This window comes from Protopterus annectens, chromosome 4.part0 (genome assembly GCF_019279795.1).
Source record: "Protopterus annectens isolate FY-2018-M chromosome 4.part0, PAN1.0, whole genome shotgun sequence".
NCBI classification, from domain to species: Eukaryota; Metazoa; Chordata; order Ceratodontiformes; family Protopteridae; genus Protopterus; species Protopterus annectens.
In genome coordinates, this window is record NC_056733.1 from 701,107,251 (window position 1) to 701,127,693 (window position 20,443).

A 20,443-nucleotide genomic window follows, 5' to 3' on the forward strand; every position below is an offset into this window, starting at 1 on the left:
GTACCAGAGCCACAGTTTAAAACTCAATGCTAATAAATGCGTACTAGCATCCTTCGGGAACATAACAACTCCTAGAAGCTACCATATTGATAATACACCCTTAAGATTAGACCCAGTGGTCGAGGATTTAGCACACATGCAGACAGTGACCTGGACTTTAATAGCATCAGAATTACCCAATCTAGAGACCTAAACCTCACCTGCAATATAAACAGAACATGCTGGAGGGACAGGTATCACAGATTACCCTGTTTCTGGAACTTGTTTTCCATTCATACCAAGCAGAATTCTGCCATAACCCAATTCAAGCATAACTTGGACCACTGGATGAGAAAACAGAAATTTACCTCTGGTCCAGCACCTATGTCTCTAACAGACAGAGGCAGCCTGTAAATGTTTGGTCACGCATGCCCAAGTCAACATATACCCCAAAAACCAGCCCTCGGGTATCCACTTTCCAGATAAATTTGGGAAGCAGACCTAGGATTAAGAAGACTTCACAGGGTTCATTAACCTAGTAATCACCTATGACCCAATGAAACTGGAGCCTTTCTGAATGCTCAGATTAAGGAGAACCTTTTGTGTTTCACAGATGATCATTGTTTGGAATGTAGCTCAGAAGTACTTTCAGAACATGTTCTATGACAATCAGACACAGATACTCGCCCTCCTTCTCACATGCTCCCTTCCATCTAGTATCCTCAGTGGCCAAACTGTCTTTTGGGCCTTACCCATAATACAGTCTTACCATAACTCGCAACCTCTTAGCACAAGAAATCTGAACAAAGCCAAAAATAATAAGGGAACAAAGGCCCAAAATCAGGAACAGATTTTAATTATTGCTCTTCTAAACAAAGAAGTTGTTAGAAGAGCAGATATTGCATTAGTGCACATTTTCTGAAGAATATAAAGTCCAAAACTCAAATATCTGCCATTATTTAGTGACTTCAGTTCTCAATGGTTTGCTAGAAAACCACAAGTTTTATGGAAAGCAGACCAAAAATATGAAGCAAAAATATGGAGAGTTGAGAGGTATGACTACAGCACAGATCATTGGCTCTCTTAACTTAACCTGACTTCTTAACCTCATCAGTGCTGAAAACATCTGTCCATCAAGCACCAGCTGATTAGGAATTCTTCCCTGGACTGTACATTTTAGTTCTTCCGCTCTTTGCTGTCAAATGCTAACTGAGTTACCTACAGACCAAGCAGACAACATGCTTCCTTCATTTGTTTAAATTTCTTTGGTTCTAAAGGATGATATGCCTTAGCCTCAGGATAGCTATTTAGAGCTATCATGGTTGTTTCCTTTCATGTTCTCTTCTGCTGGTTCTCCTTTCTTGTGGATAGGTCAGTCCCTGCGGAGATTCACCTGACTGACCCTTCAAGTGACCCTGGTCTTTTCTCCTCATGTTATGGTTTTAGGGGTTCTGTTATACTTTCTTTACTTACTTGTCTCCATCTCTTCCTTCACATAAAGATTAGAAAGGACAAAGCTTCTCAACTTGTGATTGACAAAAAACATTATCCTTAAGTTCTTTGAAGACTTCCCTGTAGTCTCGGACATCTGTCAATGCCTGTGGAGTTGTAGTTATAGCTCAGCTTATGCAAAAACAGTGGGCCACAGTAATGAAATTGGAATCTTTTATGTGGGTACAAGAAGCAGAAAATCCTACAACTGGCTGTCACTAGTGGAGATCACAGTGTTGAGCTTTACAACCATTACCTTAGCTTTGTCTAACAAAATATAAACATGTGTATATACATTTCTCAAAAAAAGCTTTCTTTAATATTGGAAAGTATAAGGCAGGCAAAAGACATCCTTCGTTAGACAGATCCAGAAATAACTTGTACTTCCATTTAAGAAAGGACAGGAGGTGGAAGTTTCTAGACTTATTGGGTTGAGTTGTAAGGTACACAAAGGCAGAAAGTCCAAAAGTCTGACCACCATTAATTTGTATTGACATTTATGGTAGAGACTGTCTTCAACTTGTGACCAGCCTCTTGACTTTGTCCATTCAAACATAAATGTGACTGTGTCTATGTTCATTTTCTAAACACCTCTTTTAAGCACTTGAAGGGAGGTGAGAGGCTAAGATATATAGCTTCAGGGAGAGGTAGATCTAGAAATAATCTTAATAAGTAATCACTTAATAAGTAATCTCCACTTCCATACAGGATGGCCAAAGAGGTCTGAGGATCTGATGTAGGATAGACTGACACCCAAAGTACTGACTAAGTAGTTCATAGGTTCATAGGTCCATAGCTGCATGCTAGGCTAATGACCACAAAGGCCATTTTAAGCTTAGCTAGGCATTCCAAATTCTGATAAGTTCTGGTACCTATGATAAGTGTAAGCATGGGATATAATGTGAGTTATCCTTGTGAGCCATTTTAAGCCTAGGTCATTTTCTTTGGTGAGAATCAAACCCTATACCTTTTTGTCTGTAAGGTAAGCACCTTAGCCATTAGGCCAACCTCAACCCTCTAGAATGCTTACATGAGCTGATTCTCGGGATCTAGGTCTCAGGAGAGGGAAGGTACATATAAATCCAAATACATACTCACATTAGAGTTCCTTGAATCGAGGAGGGCATAAAAGGTGCAATGTTCAAAAGGCTGATTATGAACAATGAAGCTGAGGTTAATGAACCCAAGTCCAGTGTTGATAAAGCTACATCCATGGGGTCGAGCCCAGTGGCTGAGTCCAATGTTTGTTAAAGTTACCTCCATGAGTTCGAGCCCACTGTCTCAAACTCAGGTAAAGTAATCTCATATAGGTGTCAACATTATTGACACCAAGCACAAGAACAGAGGTTGGTTCCAAGAAGGATGGTCAGATCAGGGAAAGTGGTGTTGGAGGTCACTGAGGCCAACGTTGATAGACTTGAGATAACTGCTGAGAAGAACTGTCAGGACCAGAACATTTATTGGTGTGTGTGTGTGTGTGTGTGTGTGTGTGTGTGTGTGTGTGTGTGTGTGTGTGTGTATGTCAAAGTTATTGACACTGCAAATGTTTGAAGTTGACAAAAAGGTCAAGGTTGAAATTGAGCTTCACTTGACATCAAAGTGGAATCAGCATTACCAGAATGTGAACATTTGACCTGAAATAGACTGGATGGCACAGAGAATAGCCTTAATACCAAGTAAAAATATGACTTTCATGACAGTCAGTGTTGATGCCGCGGTCAGCCTAGATATGAAGTTGCCATAAAACTGAAGTGATAGGGCAGCATCAATCTATAGACATAACAGTTACCAAAAGGCAAAAGGTCAAACTGAGAAATGGCACAACTGAAGCAAAACACATTTATGCCCACAAAAGACAACCTCAAAAAATACATATTCTGTAAGAGAAGCACTAAAAACAACTACAAACCAAAGATAAACATTTGTGCCTATAAAGAACAGCCTCATATATATGATCCCCCAGTTAAACACTGTGATCTATATCAGCATAAAGCTATAACTGACCTTAGAGCCAAAACTGGACTGGTGAGAGTGACAAACTGAGAAGAACTGTAAGCAGCAATAAAACTGTTATGCCCATGAAAGCCAATCTGAAAAATACACATTTCAGGAGAGTGTAGCATCACCGACTCAACAGGTAGGGTATCACCTTTGGTGCTGGAAGATCAGAAGGTTGTGGTTAAGAGCCCATTGTCATACTGTTCCCTGCTGCCCCATACCCAGTACCCACAGCCACACTGGTCCCTGCTGCTCCATACCCAGTAACCACTGTCACACTGCTCCCTGCTGCTCCATACCCAGTACCCACTGTCACACTGGTCCTTGCTGCTCCAACCCAGTACCGACTATCATGCTGGTCCCTGATGCTTCATAGTCAGTACCCACTGTCACTCTAGTCAATACCCAGTGTCACACTGGTCCCTGCTCTTATTCCCCACTGCTCCAAACTCAGTACCCACTGTCACACTAGTCTAGCTGTTCCATACCCAGTACCCACTGTCACACTGGTCCCTGCTGCTCCATACCCAGTATCTACTGTCACATTGTTCCCTGCTTCATGATACTCAGTACCCACTGTCATTCTTGTCCCCGTTGCTCAATACACAGTACCCACAGCCACACTGGTTCCTGCTGCTCTATACCCACTACCCACTGTCACACTGATCCCTGCTGCTCCCTACCCAGTACCCATTGTCTATCTGGTCCCGACTGCTCTGCACCCAGTACCCAGTGTCACACTGGCCCTGCTAATCCATACCCAGTAACCACTGTCACACTGGTCCCTGCTGCTCCATACCCAGTACCCACTGTCACTCTGGTCCCTGCTAATCCATACCCAGTACTCACTGTCACACTGGTCTTTGCTGCTCCAACCCAGTACTGACTGTCATGCTGGTCCCTAATGCTCCATAGTCAGTACCCAGTGTCACACTGGTTCCTGCTCCTACTCCTCACTGCTCCATACCCAATACCCACTTTCACAATGGTCCCTGCTACATCCTACCCAGTACCTACTGTCACATTGGTCCCTGCTGCTCCACACCCAGTACCCATTGTCACACTCATCCCTGCTGCTCCACACCCAGTACCTACTGTCACACTGGGTCCTGCTGGTCCATACCCTGTACCCTCTGTCACACTGGTCCCTGCTGCTCCATACTGTCACACTGGTCCCTGCTGCTCCATACCTAGTGCCCACTGTCATAATGGTCCCTGCTGCTCCATACCCAGTACCTAATGTGACACTGGTCCCTGCTGTGTAACCAGTACCCACTTTCCCAGTGGTCCCTGCTGTTCCATATGCAGTACACACAGTCACACTGGTCCCTGCTGGTCCATACCAAGTACACATTGTCAGACAGGTCCCTGCTGCTCCATACCCAGTACCTACTGTCACACTGGTTCCTGCTGCATAACCAGTACCCACTGTCACACTGGTCCCTGCTGCTCCATACTCAGTACCCAATGTCACTCTGGTCTCAGCTGCTCCATATCCAGTACCCACTGTCACTCTGATCTCAGCTGCTCCATACCCAGTACCCACTATCACACTGGTCCCTGCTCCATACCCAGTAAACACTGCCACATTGATCCCTGCTGCTCCATACCCAGTACCCATTGTCACACTGGTCCCTGCTGCATCATACCCAGTACCCACTGTCACACTGGTATCTGCTGCTCCATACCCAGTACGAACTGCCACACTGGTCCCTGCTGCATCATACCCAGTATCCACTGTCACACTGTTCCCTGCTGCTCCATACCCAGTACACACTTTCACACTGGTCCCTGCTGCATCACACCCAGTACACACTGTCACACTGGTCCCTGCTGCTCTATACCCAGCACCCACTGTCACACTGTTCCCAGCTGCTCCATACCCAGTACTCACTGTTACACTGGTCCCTGCTGCTCCATACCCAGTACACACTGTCACAGTGGTCTCTACTGCTCCATACCCAGTACGCACTGTCGCACTGGTCCCTGCTGCTCTATACCCAGTACACATTGTCATGCTACACCTCATTGCTCCATATACATAGGCCACTTTTACGCTGGACACTGCTGCTCTGTACACAGAGCCAAGTGTGATGCTGGACCCTGCTGCTCAGTTTACAAAGCTCACTGTCACAATGGATGCTGCCTCTCCATACACAGCATTCACTTTCATGTTGGAGCCTGATGCTCAATTCACAGAGCCCACTGCCACTCTGGACCCTGCTGCTCCTTATCCAGATCTGACTAAGCAGTTTACTACAGGTTAAAAGATCAAGGTCAGGGCACAGAAACAGGACCTGAAAGGCTGTTGCTGGATGGAGAGAGGGTGTCATGCATCTGGCCACCTGGATGGTGTGCTAGAAGAAGGAAAGTACATTTTTTTTCTCTCTTTGATGGAAGAGCATGGGGGGAGTGTGCATAGATCTGACTGTAATAAGTTGATTGCTACAATATAATGATCAGCTTAATACATTGAATTGTCTTTTTTTTTTTGCTCTTCACTAGAAGAGCTGGGAGCGTAGGACACTGCTTCATGGATGAAGTCCAAAGCACTGGTTTTGCCAGCTAAGGTTCTGCCTGCTAGTTCTATATGCAGAGTCTATGGTGTACTGACTGCTGATAGTTCTGTATACAGAGCCCACGGTGTACTGACTGCTGCTTGTTCTGAATGCAGAGCCCATGATTTGCCAACTCCTGCTACTTCTGTATGGAGAGCCCATGGTATACTGCTGCTAATTCTGTACGTAGAGCTCATGGTGTAGTAAATGCTGCTAGTTCTCTATGCACAGTCCACAGTGTACTGACTGCTGATAGTTCTGTGTGCAGAGCCCACAATGTACTGATTGCTGCTTGTTCTGTATGCAGGGCCCACAGTGTACTGACTGCTGCTAGTTCTGTATGCAGAATCAAATGTGTATGGACTGTTACTAGTTCTGTATGCAGAGCGCATGGTGTACTGACTGCTTCTACTTCTGAATGTACAGCCGGCAATATACTGACTGTTGGTAGTCTTGTATGCAGCGTCCATGGTGTACTGACTGCTGATAATTCTGTATCTAGAGTGCATTATGTAATGACTGCTCCTAGCTCTGTATGTAGAGCTGGGACTGTACTAACTGCTGCTAGTTCTGCATGCAGAGCTCACAGTGTACTGACTGCTGATAGTTCTGTATGTAGAACCCATTGTGTACTGACTGTTGCTAGTTCTGTATGCAAAGCCAATGGTGTGCTGACTTCTGCTAGTTCTGTATGCAGAGCCCTCAGTGTATTGATTGCTTCTAGTTCTGTATGCAGAACCTACAGTGTACTGATTACTGATAGTTCTGTATGCAGAGCCCACAGTGTACTGATCACTATTAGGTCTGTATGCAGATCCCACAGTATGCTCGCTGCTGCTAGTTATGTATGTACAGTCCACAATGTACTGACTGTTGCTATTTCTGTGTTCAAAGCCCACAGTGTACTAACTGCCACTTCTTCTGTATGCCGAGCCCACAGTGTACTGATTGCTGCTAGTTCTGTATGCACAGTCCATGGTGTACTGACTGCTGGTAGTTCTGTATGCAGAGCCCATGGGGCACTGACTGCTGCTAGTTCTGTATGCAGAACCCACAGTGTACTGACTGCTGCTAGTTCTGTATGCAGAGCCCTCAGTGTACTGACTGCTGCTAGTTCTGTATGCAGAACCCACAGTGTACTGACTGCTGATAGGTCTGTACGCAGATCCCATAGTATGCTGTCTGATGCTAGTTATGTATGCACATCCCACAATGTTTTGACTGTTGCTAGTTCTGTATGCAGAGCCCATGGTGTACTGAGTGCTGCTAGTTTTGTATGCAGAATCAAATGTGTATTGACTGTTACTAGTTCTGTATGCACAGCCCACAGTGTACTGACTGCCTCTACTCCTGAATGTACAGCCAGCACTATACTGACTGCTGCCAGCTCTGTATACAGAGGCCATGATGTTCTGAATCCTTTTTTTTTCCTCAAAAATGTTTTTATTTTTCAAATACAGTTGAATAAATTCCATAGTTTTTGTATATAACATCTTAATAACTATGTACACTATTTACATCAGCCTGACACTATAACAGAACTCAGTATATACAATTACTTTATAGGTATAACAATCCAATTATCAGAGTGTATCTGTTCAGTTATTGTAAAGTGTCAATCAATGATGAGGATTTTTTTCTATGGATTGTTAATAAATGGTTTAGGATGAATCCTTAATTCTTTCATTTTAATTTTAATTTCCAACAATGCTGTGGTCTTCAGTAGGCTGTAAAAGTCTTCCAAAGTCGGTACTGTGTTTGTATTCCATCTTCTTGTTATACACTTCCTTGAGATTGCAAGTATTGTCCATACTAGATACATATTTGACCCATTCAAATGAGGATCTTTGTACACATTTAATAATACTAGAGCTTTAGATAAGCTAAACGATTCATTAAAGCTTGTAAAAAGTTTTTAATACCATTCCAAAATGGCTTAATTTTAACACAGTCAAAAAAATGTGATTCCAATCTGCATTGTGTTTTTGCTCACACCTCCAACATATTCCCTTTGTGGAAGAATTAATTTTAGTAATTCTATCTGGAGTTAAGAATGCTTTGTGCAAGCATTTCCAATTAAAAACTTTCCAGTATTGTGTAAAGGATGTGTGTTTTACTGATAATAAAATATTGATGTAATTTCTTCAGTTAGCTGTAATGAATGTCCTTTAGTTATATAATTCCAATATCAGGATTTGGGTGTTGTTTTATAATTTATCAATATCTTGTAAAATCTCAAAATACTATTTCCCATGTCATAATCATTATATATGATTTCATATAGGTATTTCGTATACTTAGGTATTTCTTTAAATGAAGAATTACTAATTATTCTGCATAAATCTTGCAAATACATCAGAATGCTTTGCATAGTTAGTCAATCTTGTTGTGGAATTTTGTATGTTGTTTCTACTGTCTGCATACCCAGAACTTTTTGTTCTTTGATATATTGAAACCAACAAACAAATCCTTTCTGTTCCCAGGAATTAATTATTTCTCTATATATTTTATGTGGATAGCTCTTTGTAACTATGAATGGTGTTAAAAGATCAAACCAGATTTTTAAATCTATATTTGCATTAATAATTTTCCTAAATGAGCCAATGTAATAATTAATCAAATGAGTTTTAATAGGCTTAGTTATGTTGTATTGCATACTAATGCATAATATGTGCCATGGCAAATTGATTTTATCTATTTGAATTTTTTTGTAAATCAAAATCATTTATTGATATTAGAGTTAGTAATTCTTTCCAATTTGCAGAATAATTTGGACTTATCCAATCTGAGATTGTTTTAGATATTGATGTTTTTATATATGTTTCTATATCAGGAAAGTTTAATCCTCCCTGTTTCCATGGTCTGAGATGATGAATTAAAGCTATTCTGTTTCTTTTGGGAAACCATAAATTTTTTATTAGGCATGAGTTTATTTCTTTGAGTATATTCCTTTCTGGTAACAGTTGTATTGCCAAAGCTATATGTAGAATCTTGGGTAGTAAAACCATTTTTATTAACTGTAGTCTATCTTCAATTGTTAATATTATTTTGTTCCACTTTTCCAGAGAGATTTTAACTGTATTGATGATATTATTGTAGTTTTTTGAGACTAATTCATTATTACCCTTGCATAACTCAATTCCTAGATATTTTAAGGTAGATTCTTCTTTCCCTATAATGTGATTCCCCTCATCTGCAACTCCTTTTTTTTATTTAAAAATAAAAATTTTGATTTTGATTTATTGAAATGGACTACTGAAATCCTGTAAAATGTGTCAATTAAAATATCTAATTCTTCTAATGTCTCTTTTGTACTGGATAATGTTAATAATGTGTCATCAGCAAAGAGCATTACTTTAGAATTGTACTGTTTATAAACATTTACTCCTTTGATTTGTATATTGTTATGTATTGAATCTGCCAGTATTTCAATAGCCAAAGCAAATAGAATCAGTGACATGGGGCATCCTTGTTTCATACCCTTTGTTATATGAGGTGAAAGGACCTAGCTTAACAAACACTTAATTATTTGTATATATATATATATATATATATATATATATATATATTCTTTAGTAGATGAACAAAGCAAAGAAGAAATGCAAATAACACCAGCATTTTGAATAAATAGTCCCAATTTAGGGACTCAAAGGCTTTATCTATATTTAAGTTAATTATGAGTGTTTATTTTCTTTATTAACATAATCTATAAGAGAAATTATCCTTTTAATATTGTCATGTGTGTGTCTATGATATATAAATCCAGTTTGATCATTATTTATTGTTTTGGGTAGTGGTATTTTCATTCTGTTAGTTAATATTGTCATAAATATCTTATAGTCATTATTTAATAATGATATAGGTCTATATGAGGTACAGAGGTTTGGGGATTTGTTTTCCTTTAGGATTGGTGTGATTAAGGAATATCTCCAAGAGGGTGGTATTAAAGCTTATGACTGAATTTCTAATAGAGTTTTATTGAAGAGGGATAGTATCTTCGAAGGAAAAAATTTATATATTTACATAATTATGCCATCTATACCTGGAGTTTTATTATTTTTACTCTCTTTTATTGTATCTGTAATGTCTTTGTAGGATATGGGTACTTGCAGATCTAGTTTTAATTTTTCTCATATCTTTTTTATAGTAGAACATTTTTCATCTAGATTTAATTGATCAATATGTATATTTTCTTTTTGGAAATGTTTCATATAGTGATTTCTATAGGCATCAAGAATGTCACCTATATCTGAGACATTGTTCCCTTTCTTCTCATGGAAGATACTTTTAATGTTATTAGCTTTTGATTGTATTTTGGTTCTCGTGTATAAATTATGTAGATATTTGGGAGAAGTGGCCAAGGTATTAATTTTTAGTTTTTCTAAAGCTAAACTAGTTTTATGTGTTAGAATTGTGTTGTATTTGTTGTTTAATCCTTCTACTTTCTTTTTCATTTCCAAATGATTTTGATTTTTTTCAGCTTTTACTGACAAAAGTTTGGATTGCAGATCTAATAATTCAGAATTCCATGCTCTGATTTTTTTGTATACTAAGTTAGGGTTTTACCATATATATAGGTTTTTAATGAGTCCCATATCATTATTTTATTTATCTCCGTGGTGTAATTAATATCTAAGAAGAACTGTAATTCAGATAATAACCAGAGTTTGAACTCTTTAATTTTAGTTATATATGAAGGAATTCTGGAGTTAAAGATTAATGGTTTTTATCCATTTTGAAGTTTTAGTATCAATGAATTGTGGTCTGAAAAGGGGCAGAGAGTGACTGAGAAATTAATGATTTAGAGTGTAAGTCATGGGCAGCAAACATTTTATCCATTCTAGTTTGGGTACAAAATCTGTGATTTTGATAGGAAAACAACAAAGATTTATCTTCGTTAAATTTGAAAGTATCTACAAGATGAAATGATTCTAACCACATGTTTAAAGCTTTTGATGCAGCAGATGTATGTAGCTGTCTTTTATTTGTAGTTTCAGAAATATCAAATATACAGTTAAAATCTCACCCTAATATTAAGTTGCCTTTATAATTACTGGAAATTAATCCAAGTGTTTTTTAACGATTCCTGATCCAATGCCTGGGAACCAGTATAGATTGGCTAGGGTCCATATTCTGTTATTATATTTAACTATTACTAATGCCATAAGGCTTTCTTTATCTACATACTTATAAATGATTTCCGGGTTGATCACATTTGTTTTCCATAAAATTGTTACCCCTTTTGTCTTTGTCTTATAAGTGGACTGTGCCAATATCACATATTCCTTAGGGTTCCATTTGTAATTGTCATTTGTTTTGAAATGAATTTCTTGAAGGAAGACAATTTGTGCTTTGTTCAATTTTAAATATTTCAGTAGATTTGATCTCTTGCTAGGATTATTTAAGCCATTGGTATTTAAAGATAATAAAGTTAATTCCATCTTAAGTTATTTAGACTAAGTATTTTTTGATGTCCTGAATCCTCATGTTCTCACAGCCTTAACAGTGGATGATTGATCTTTTTTTTTAAACACCTTTGAACCACGATTCACTGTTCAGTGAATGGATGGCCATTTTCTGGCTCTCACAGTTATGTCCTCCCGTTCTAGCATCTAATGTAAAAGATGTTTACCTGAAGCCTTCAGGAGTCATTGTGAACCTTAGACTTCTCACAAGCAGAATGGGTGATAAATCACCAAAACTATTTTCAAATCTCCAGATGGGTCAGGCACTAGATGGTGCCGAAGAAACATCACTCCCTAAAAGTCCATAGGTGAGGATAATTAGTGGGTCCAAAAACCAAGATGAGTAACACTAAAGGCTTCCTTCTGGGATCTGCAGTACTTTCATGTTAAATTTAATCCGGATGGTATCAGTCTGAGACTGCAGCCTTAAATGGCACACTATATTAATTCTGAATGATTAAATCTGCACAGCCTCCTGATATAACTTAGAGTCACCTTCCTATTTCTAAAAGCGATAACTGTAAACTGTAAAAACGGTCACCACTAGAAATGGAAAAGAAATCTTTATTTACATCAAGCGCTTTTCATCTCACCATTAGCGAGACTTCTTCAGACAACATTAAAAAGCAACCTGACCCTATAAATACATAATCACAACTAATTATATCCTAATTAGTAAATGAAACAATTACTTGTTAAAACCATTATTCAAACTATTAAAACAGTGAAATACTGTCAAACAGTTAAAATGCTTAAAATACTAGTCCTAACCACCAGTCGGACACCCAATACTGTTTGTTGTATAACATTCATTAATATATTTAATATTTGATATTTAATGTTAAATATTCTACATCAAATAACTCCTTAAAAAGGAGTCTTGCAAGATAACACTTTGGTAGTCCTTCAAGAAATTCATTTCAAAACAGATGACAAATATATAAAAAATGGGGGGGGGTATTATTTATGTATATATATATATATATATATATATATATATATCTTATTAAGTCTATGTATTTATGAAATATTTTGTATTTATGTTTAATTCGTCGACCCCATGCACGCAAGTAGGATTATTGAGCATTCATTATTAATATTTGCTTGTAGAAATACGACTTTGCATGAGGGTACATGGTTTTAGTTATTCGATGTTGAACATTTAACATTAAATATCAAATATTAAATATATTAATTATTTAATTATTTAAGTTTATTTGATGTATATGAAAGATATTTTAAAAGTAGTAAACACTAGGGAGTTGTATGTAGGTATTGATTTTCTTATATTATATTATTATTTTATAGATCATATTCTATACTGTATATTGCATATGTTTTAAAAAATAGGTAGGAAATGTTTAGATCAAACAGGAGTCTTAATAGTTGTAGATGCATAAGTAGGGTGCATATACATGTATTTCCATATAGTGGTTCTTAATAGTTACTAACAGCAAGAAGATTAGGTAACGTGCACTTTAAGCCATCGGGTTTAGGCTGGATGGATTGCTATTAATGACAGTGCTAATGTTCATAGCACTAGTAAATTGAATTATTTGCCAATAGATGTTTTAATGAATGTTCTACAACAAACAATATTGGATGTCCAACTGGTGGTTGGGACTAGTATTTAAAGTATTTTAAGTATTTTAACTGTTTGACAATATTTCACTGTTTTAATAGTTTGAATAATAGTTTTAACAAGTAATTGCTTAATTTACTAATTAGGATATAATTAGTTGTGATTGTGTATTTATAGGGTCAGGTTGCTTTTTAGTGTTGTCTGAAGAAGTCTTGCTAATAGCGAGATGAAAAGCGCTTTATGTAAATAAAGGTTTCTTTCCGTTTCTAGTGGTGACCATTTTTACAGTTTACAGTTTAGCAGCTTGGATGGTGTTCGGTAGACTGTACTCTCTGGCTGTTTTTGTGGTTTCTTAAATATTAGACTTACTTGGAAGTTGTAAGGTATAAATTATAGAACAGACTATAGATGTTTGTGAAAAAAAAAAAAAGAACTGAGTTAATGTTCAGTTCTCTGGGACTTATGCCCGAGTTCAGAAAGCTGATCACGGTTGCGTAGAAACTGTTGTTGAATCTGGTAGTCCTGCAGCGCATGCTGCATTATCTTCTAGCCGATGCCAGATTCATAGTGTCTTGTACTATTTTGGTGGCCCTTCTGATGCTCCATGCATATTAAGGTTGTTGCAATGATGGAAGCCCAGTACCCATAACTTTCTCTGCAACCATCACCACTCTCTGTAGTGCCTTCTTTTCTTTAGCTGTACAACTACCAAACCACACTGTGAAGTTGTTGGTGAGGATACTTTCAATAGCACCTCTGGAGAACGTGGAGAGGATATGAGGTGGAAGCTTAGCTTTCTTCATCCTTCTCAAAAAATGGAGGCATTGGTGCACTTTCTTGACCAGCTGTCTGGTGTTTCTCAACCATGAGAGATCTTCTATGTGTACGCCAAGGAATTTCATACTCTAAACCCTCACCTACACTATTACCATTGATCCTGAGCACTGGATGGTTTGTTTTCTTTTTCCAGAAATTGATGATAATCTGTTTCATCTTGCTTACATTCAGGTCAAGGTTGTTCCCCTCATACCAGCTGATCAGAGATGTCACCTCCTCTCTGTATGCTCTTTCATCCTCCTTTGTGATGAGCCCCATGACTGTGGTGTCATCAGAAAACTTGATGATATGGTTGGACTCGTGCTTTGCATCACAGTTGTGGGTCAAGATGGTGAATAATAGTGGACTAAGAACATATCCCTGTGGGTTTTCGGTGTTAATCTTGATACACTTTGATGTCCTTTTACCTGAACTCACTCTCTGTTGCCTCTCAATCAGGAAGTCTAGGATCCAATTACAGAGATGTTTACTAACTCCTATATATGCCAGTTTTTCTATCAGGTGATTGGTACCACCGTATTAAATGCTGAACTGAAATCTATGAACAGTATCCTCACATACAGTAGTTGTCATTGCCCTCAAGATGTTGAAGAGAGCTGTGTAGCACTAATAAAATGGCATCAGCCATGGAGCTGTTGGCTCTGTAAGCAAACTGCAGAGGGTCAAAATCGGGAGGTAGGCTTGATGACAAAGGCCTTTTGATCAGCCATTCGAAACATTTCAGATGTCAGAGCAACTGGTCTGTAGTTGTTAAGGCTGGAGGGGGAGGTTTTCTTAGGCAATGGAATGATGTTAGTTTCCTTGTAGCATGAGGGTACTACTGACATGGCAAGTGAGGTGTTAAATATCTCCATGAGTACTGTGCAGTTGATCAGCACAGGTTTTTAACACCTTGCCCAGTATGTTGTCTGGGCCAGCAGCCTTCTTGGGGTTCACCTTCCATAGCTCTTTTCTCACCTCTTCTGTACTGAGTTTAAGTACAGCATCCTTCTCATAAGTGGGTAGCTTTAGTGCCAACCTGATGTTTCTGTCCTCAAATTGTCCAAAGAAGATGTTCAAACTGTCCAAGAATTCTATGCTGTCCTCACACTGTGCTGACCTGGTTTTGTAGTCAGTGATCTCCTGTATGCCATGCCATAGTCTCCTCACATCCTTCATGTCTTCAAAGTATCTCTGTACCTTTCTGTCATACTCTCTCTTAGCCTCCTTTATACCCCTCCTCAGATTACCTCTTGATACACTTAGGACTGCTTTGTCCTTAGCCCTGTAAGCTACATTCTCACCTTCAGACGCCCATATACCCTGGGTGTGAGCCATGGCTTCCCTTAGGGCTGCTTTGTCCTTAGCCCCGTAAGCTGCATTTCTCACCTTCAGAAGCCCATATACCTTGGGGGTGAGCCATGGCTTCCCTTAGGGCTGCTTTGTCCTTAGCCCTGTAAGCTGCACTCTCACCTTCAGAAGCTCATATACCCTGGGCGTGAGCCATGGCTTCCCTTAGGGCTGCTTTGTCCTTAGCCCCGTAAGCTGCATTTCTCACCTTCAGAAGCTCATATACCCTGGGCATGAGCCATGGCTTCCCTTAGGGCTGCTTTGTCCTTAGCCCTGTAAGCTGCACTCTCACCTTCAGAAGCCCATATACCCTGGGCGTGAGCCATGGCTTCCCTTAGGGCTGCTTTGTCCTTAGCCCTGTAAGCTGCACTCTCACCTTCAAAAGCCCATATACCCTGGACGTGAGCGATAGCTTCCCTTAGGGCTGCTTTGTCCTTAGCCCTGTAAGCTGCATTCTCACCTTCAGAAGCCCATATACCCTGGACGTGAGCCATAGTTTCCCTTAGGGCTGCTTTGTCCTTAGCCCTGTAAGCTGCACTCTCACTTTCAGAAGCTCATATACCCTGGGCGTGAGCCATGGCTTCCCTTAGGGCTGCTTTGTCCTTAGCCCTGTAAGCTGCACTCTCACCTTCAGAAGCCCATATACCCTGGGCGTGAGCCATGGCTTCCCTTAGGGCTGCTTTGTCTTTAGCCCTGTAAGCTGCATTCTCACCTTCAAAAGCCCATATACCCTGGGTGTGAGCCATAGCTTCCCTTAGGGCTGCTTTGTCCATAGCCCTGTAAGCTGCACTCTCACCTTCAGAAGCCCATATACCCTGGGCGTGAGCCATGGCTTCCCTTAGGGCTGCTTTGTCCATAGCCCTGTAAGCTGCACTCTCACTTTCAGAAGCTCATATACCCTGGGCATGAGCCATGGCTTCCCTTAGGGCTGCTTTGTCCTTAGCCCTGTAAGCTGCACTCTCACTTTCAGAAGCTCATATACCCTGGGCATGAGCCATGGCATCTGGTTAGCTCTGAGACTGATGCTCTTGGTGCTTGTTACTTCATCAATGCAGTTTGAAATGTATGACATCACAACCTCTGTGTATGCATCAATGTTCAGATGCTGAATAACTATGGCTGCCTCCTTGAACTTATCCCAGTATGTTCTTTCAAATGAGTCTTGGAGGGCCTCCATGGTTCCCTTTGGCCAGACCTTGACTTGTTTCTTTGTGGGTTTCTCTCTAATCAGTGCCGGTTTGTAGGCTGGTGATTGCAAGATGGTGTAATAGTCAGAGTTTCCGATTTGTGGAAGTTGCACTGCCTTGTAGGCTTTCTTTAAGTTTGTATATACCTTGTCCAGGATGTTATCACCCATAGTTGGAATGTCCACATACTGATGGCAGTGTGGAAGTACTTGTTTCAGATCTGCCTGTCAGGATTTATACTCTGTAGCTCATCAATGTGATTGCATAGTTTATTTAGAGCCTCAGTGGTATTAGTACTGGGTGGGATGTACACCACTATTACAGTGACCCCATTCAGCTCCCTGGGCAAACAGAATGGTCTACATCTGATGGACAGAAACTCTAAGTTCTCACAGCAGTGTGACAGTAAGACTTCACAGTTACTGCACCATCTGTTGTTGACATAGATGCAGACTCCTCCTCCTCCTCTGGCCTTTCCACACAATAACTGGTTCCTGTCTGCACAAAACAGTGTGGTACTCTCTAACTTTACAGCACTGCCATTTATCTTGTCATGCAGCCATGTCTCAGTAAACAAAAATAAACAAGTATTTCTCACCTTGTTCTTATTGCAGAGTTCCAGTCTAAAGTAGTCCATCTTGCTATACAGTGATCTCACATTAGCCAGCAGTATTGTTGGTAGTACAGGCCTGTAAGGGTTTGCTTTTATCTTAACAGCAATACCTGCTCGGCAACCTCTTTTCCTTGTTCTTTGACATCTTTTTCTCTTTTTACTTGTCCAGCATGTTCCAGAATGTTCTTCTACCAAATTCAGGCATAGTAAAGTGTGTAAAGTTAAACTGCCCAGCTGTTTTGACTCTGTGAGAGTAGTAGACCCCAGATACTACACAGACTTCAAGGCATCAATCCAGCAGCAAGTAGATGTCGACCATTTAATTTCTAGTAACCTCTGTCTGCTGTAACTTATTGTACCTTCAACTGGAAGTGCAGAAACTGATTTTTTCGAGTGTCTTTTTTTTTTTTGTGCAAAAGAAGACAAAATGAGCATATCTCTAGAATGAGCTGAAAATGCTGCTGCCTCACAGGGCACCGCCCTTTTTTTTTTTTATAAATAATTAACTAGTTCATAAATGCCTGACAACAGGAAGGCAGAAAATGTGGTACCCAGTACAAGATGGCAGGCAGAAATATTACAAGCAACAAAAACCTCTTAGCTTAACAGGGAAAGATATGAAAAGAATTAAGAGAGAAGGAATTGTTAGTCAATCCTGATGTGGTTTTATGACTGGATTACAGGTGCACTTCACTGGACACTACCAGTGGACATAGGCTACCTGGACTTTAACAAGGTCACCTACTGAATCCCTCATAGAAGACTGATAGGGAAACAGGAAGGGTTGGGGGTAGTATTACCCTCTTGATGAAGTGGAGAGCTGCATGGTTGAAGAGTAGAACAAAAAAGGTTGTGATGAGATTGAAAATATCAGTGATTAGTGGAATATTGCAGGGATCATTTCTGGCTCCAGCAATTCCAATGTGTTTCAGACATAGCTCCAAGAAAATAGAACAACAGCGGCTCTTTCCTAATGACACAGACAGGTGCAGCAGAGGAGGAAGGTGGAATCTACAGAAGGATTTTTAAAGGTTGAACAAATGGGGAGTAAGGTGGCCGTTGAGGTTGGCTGTAAAGAGCTGCACAGTACTGCACTTAGGCTACACTAGTGTAGGTGTGACGTATTAGTTAGGAGAAGTATAACTGATAACAGAGAAGGAAAAGTATCCGGGGGTGTTGGTCACACTTGCAGTGGACCACTAGGAGCAGAATGGAGGGCAGAGGTAACAGAAAATTGACTGTTCGGCAGTATCCTCAGAGGAACAGAAGCACCATAAGCAAACAAGGGCTGGCACAATGGTTACAGTATTTACCTTACAGATACAAGGTAGAGGGTCTGGTTCTCACCTTTAAATGGGGTACTGGCTAGGCTTAAATGACCCACAAGGGCAGTTAGTCTAGTACTTACCTATGGCCCCAAGAAATAATGCTTCCACTCTACAGCAGCCTTAGTCAGACCACACTCTCCATAGTGCTTATAGTTCATAAACATCAGGCTGATGGATGGAATCTATAGACCAGTTAGAACAATCACCATCTAAATTTGTGGGCTGGAGGTTAAGAAGAAGAGCAGAGCCTAGAAGAGCTACAACTCTTCAAATCTGAGACAAGAAGAGACAGGGAGGCATGATACTGACGTAGAACACTACATCAGGGAGACATGATACTGATGTATAACACTACATCAGGGAGACATGATACTGATGTACACCATTACATCAGGGAGACATGATACTGATGTATAACACTACATCAGGGAGACATGATACTGATGTACAACATTACATCAGGGAGACATGATACGCATGTACAACATTACATCAGGGAGACATGATACTGATGTATAACACTACATCAGGGAGACATGATACTGATGTACACCATTACATCAGGGAGACATGATACTCATGTACAACATTACATCAGGGAGATATGATACTGATGTATAACATTACATCAGGGAGACACGATACTGACGTATAACACTACATCAGGGAGACATGATACGGATGTACACCATTACATCAGGGAGACATGATACTGATGTACAACATTACATCAGGGAGACATGATACTGATGTACACCATTACATCAGGGAGACATGATACTGATGTATAACACTACATCAGAGAGATATGATAGTGATGTACACCATTACATCAGGGAGACATGATACTGATGTATAACACTACATCAGGGAGACATGATACTGATGTACACCATTACATCAGGGAGACATGATACTGATGTATAACACTACATCACGGAGACATGATAGTGATATACACCATTACATCAGGGAGACATGATACTGATGTACACCAGTACATCAGGGAGACATGATACTGATGTATACCATTACATCAGGGAGACATGATACTGATGTACAACATTACATCAGGGAGACATGATAATGATGTACAACATTACATCAGGGAGACATGATACTGATGTATAACATTATATCAGGGAGACATGATACTGACGTATAACACTACATCAGGGAGACATGATACTGATGTACACCATTACATCAGGGAGACATGATACTGATGTATAACATTACATCGGGGAGACATGATACTGATGTACAACATTACATCAGGGAGACATGATACTGATGTACAACATTACATCAGGGAGACGTGATATTGATGTACAACATTACATCAAGGAGACATGATACTGATGTACACCATTACATCAGGGAGCGTGATACTGATGTATAACACTACATCAGGGAGACATGATACTGATGTACACCATTACATCAGGGAGACATGATACTGATGTATAACATTACATCAGGAGATGTGAAGCAGTTAATATCAGCAGTAAGGATAGAGAGGGCACACAGGCAGGACACTGCAGGGAATAACTATTCCCTTGCTCTCTGAATGTATTTCTTCATGGAGAGGGTTGTAGACACATGGAATGAAATATCCAGATGGGGAGGGAATCTACAGAGACAAATAAGAGGTCATGGACTAAGTGGATAAAGGGTAGGTGGAAGGTATGGATGAGAGGACTGTAGAATGCTAAGGCATTTAATTAATTTCAGTCTAGTGACACCACCAGGTGTTTCTGTAGTTACACCCTTCTGATGCCTCAAGGCATCAAATATCGGTTGTTCATACTTGCATTAATAATCCCAAAGCTATGCTACATATAAAAGGATTAGAAGATTTCATCTTAAAGCTTACACGATGGCAAACGTAACTGCAATGATAATTGCCCACTGTCTAATGCATCTAAAGAAACATAGAATATTATTTATATACTATTTATTTGAATTTTACTTATTTTCATATTTCTCTAAATACAAAAATCAAGTGGCACAAAACTTTTTACTCTCATGCAAACTGTATAAAGAAAATGTTGCTGGCAGTATGTGTGTTGCTTG

The 20,443-nt window shown here is 39.7% G+C and overlaps 1 protein-coding gene across 1 annotated transcript in view; it reads right to left on the reverse strand.

Annotated features, from left to right (window-relative positions):
* Positions 1-20,443, reverse strand: part of LOC122799541 (glutathione S-transferase theta-3-like) — a 119,115-nt gene that overhangs the window by 7,289 nt on the left and 91,383 nt on the right. The gene's annotated exons all lie outside the window — the stretch shown is intronic.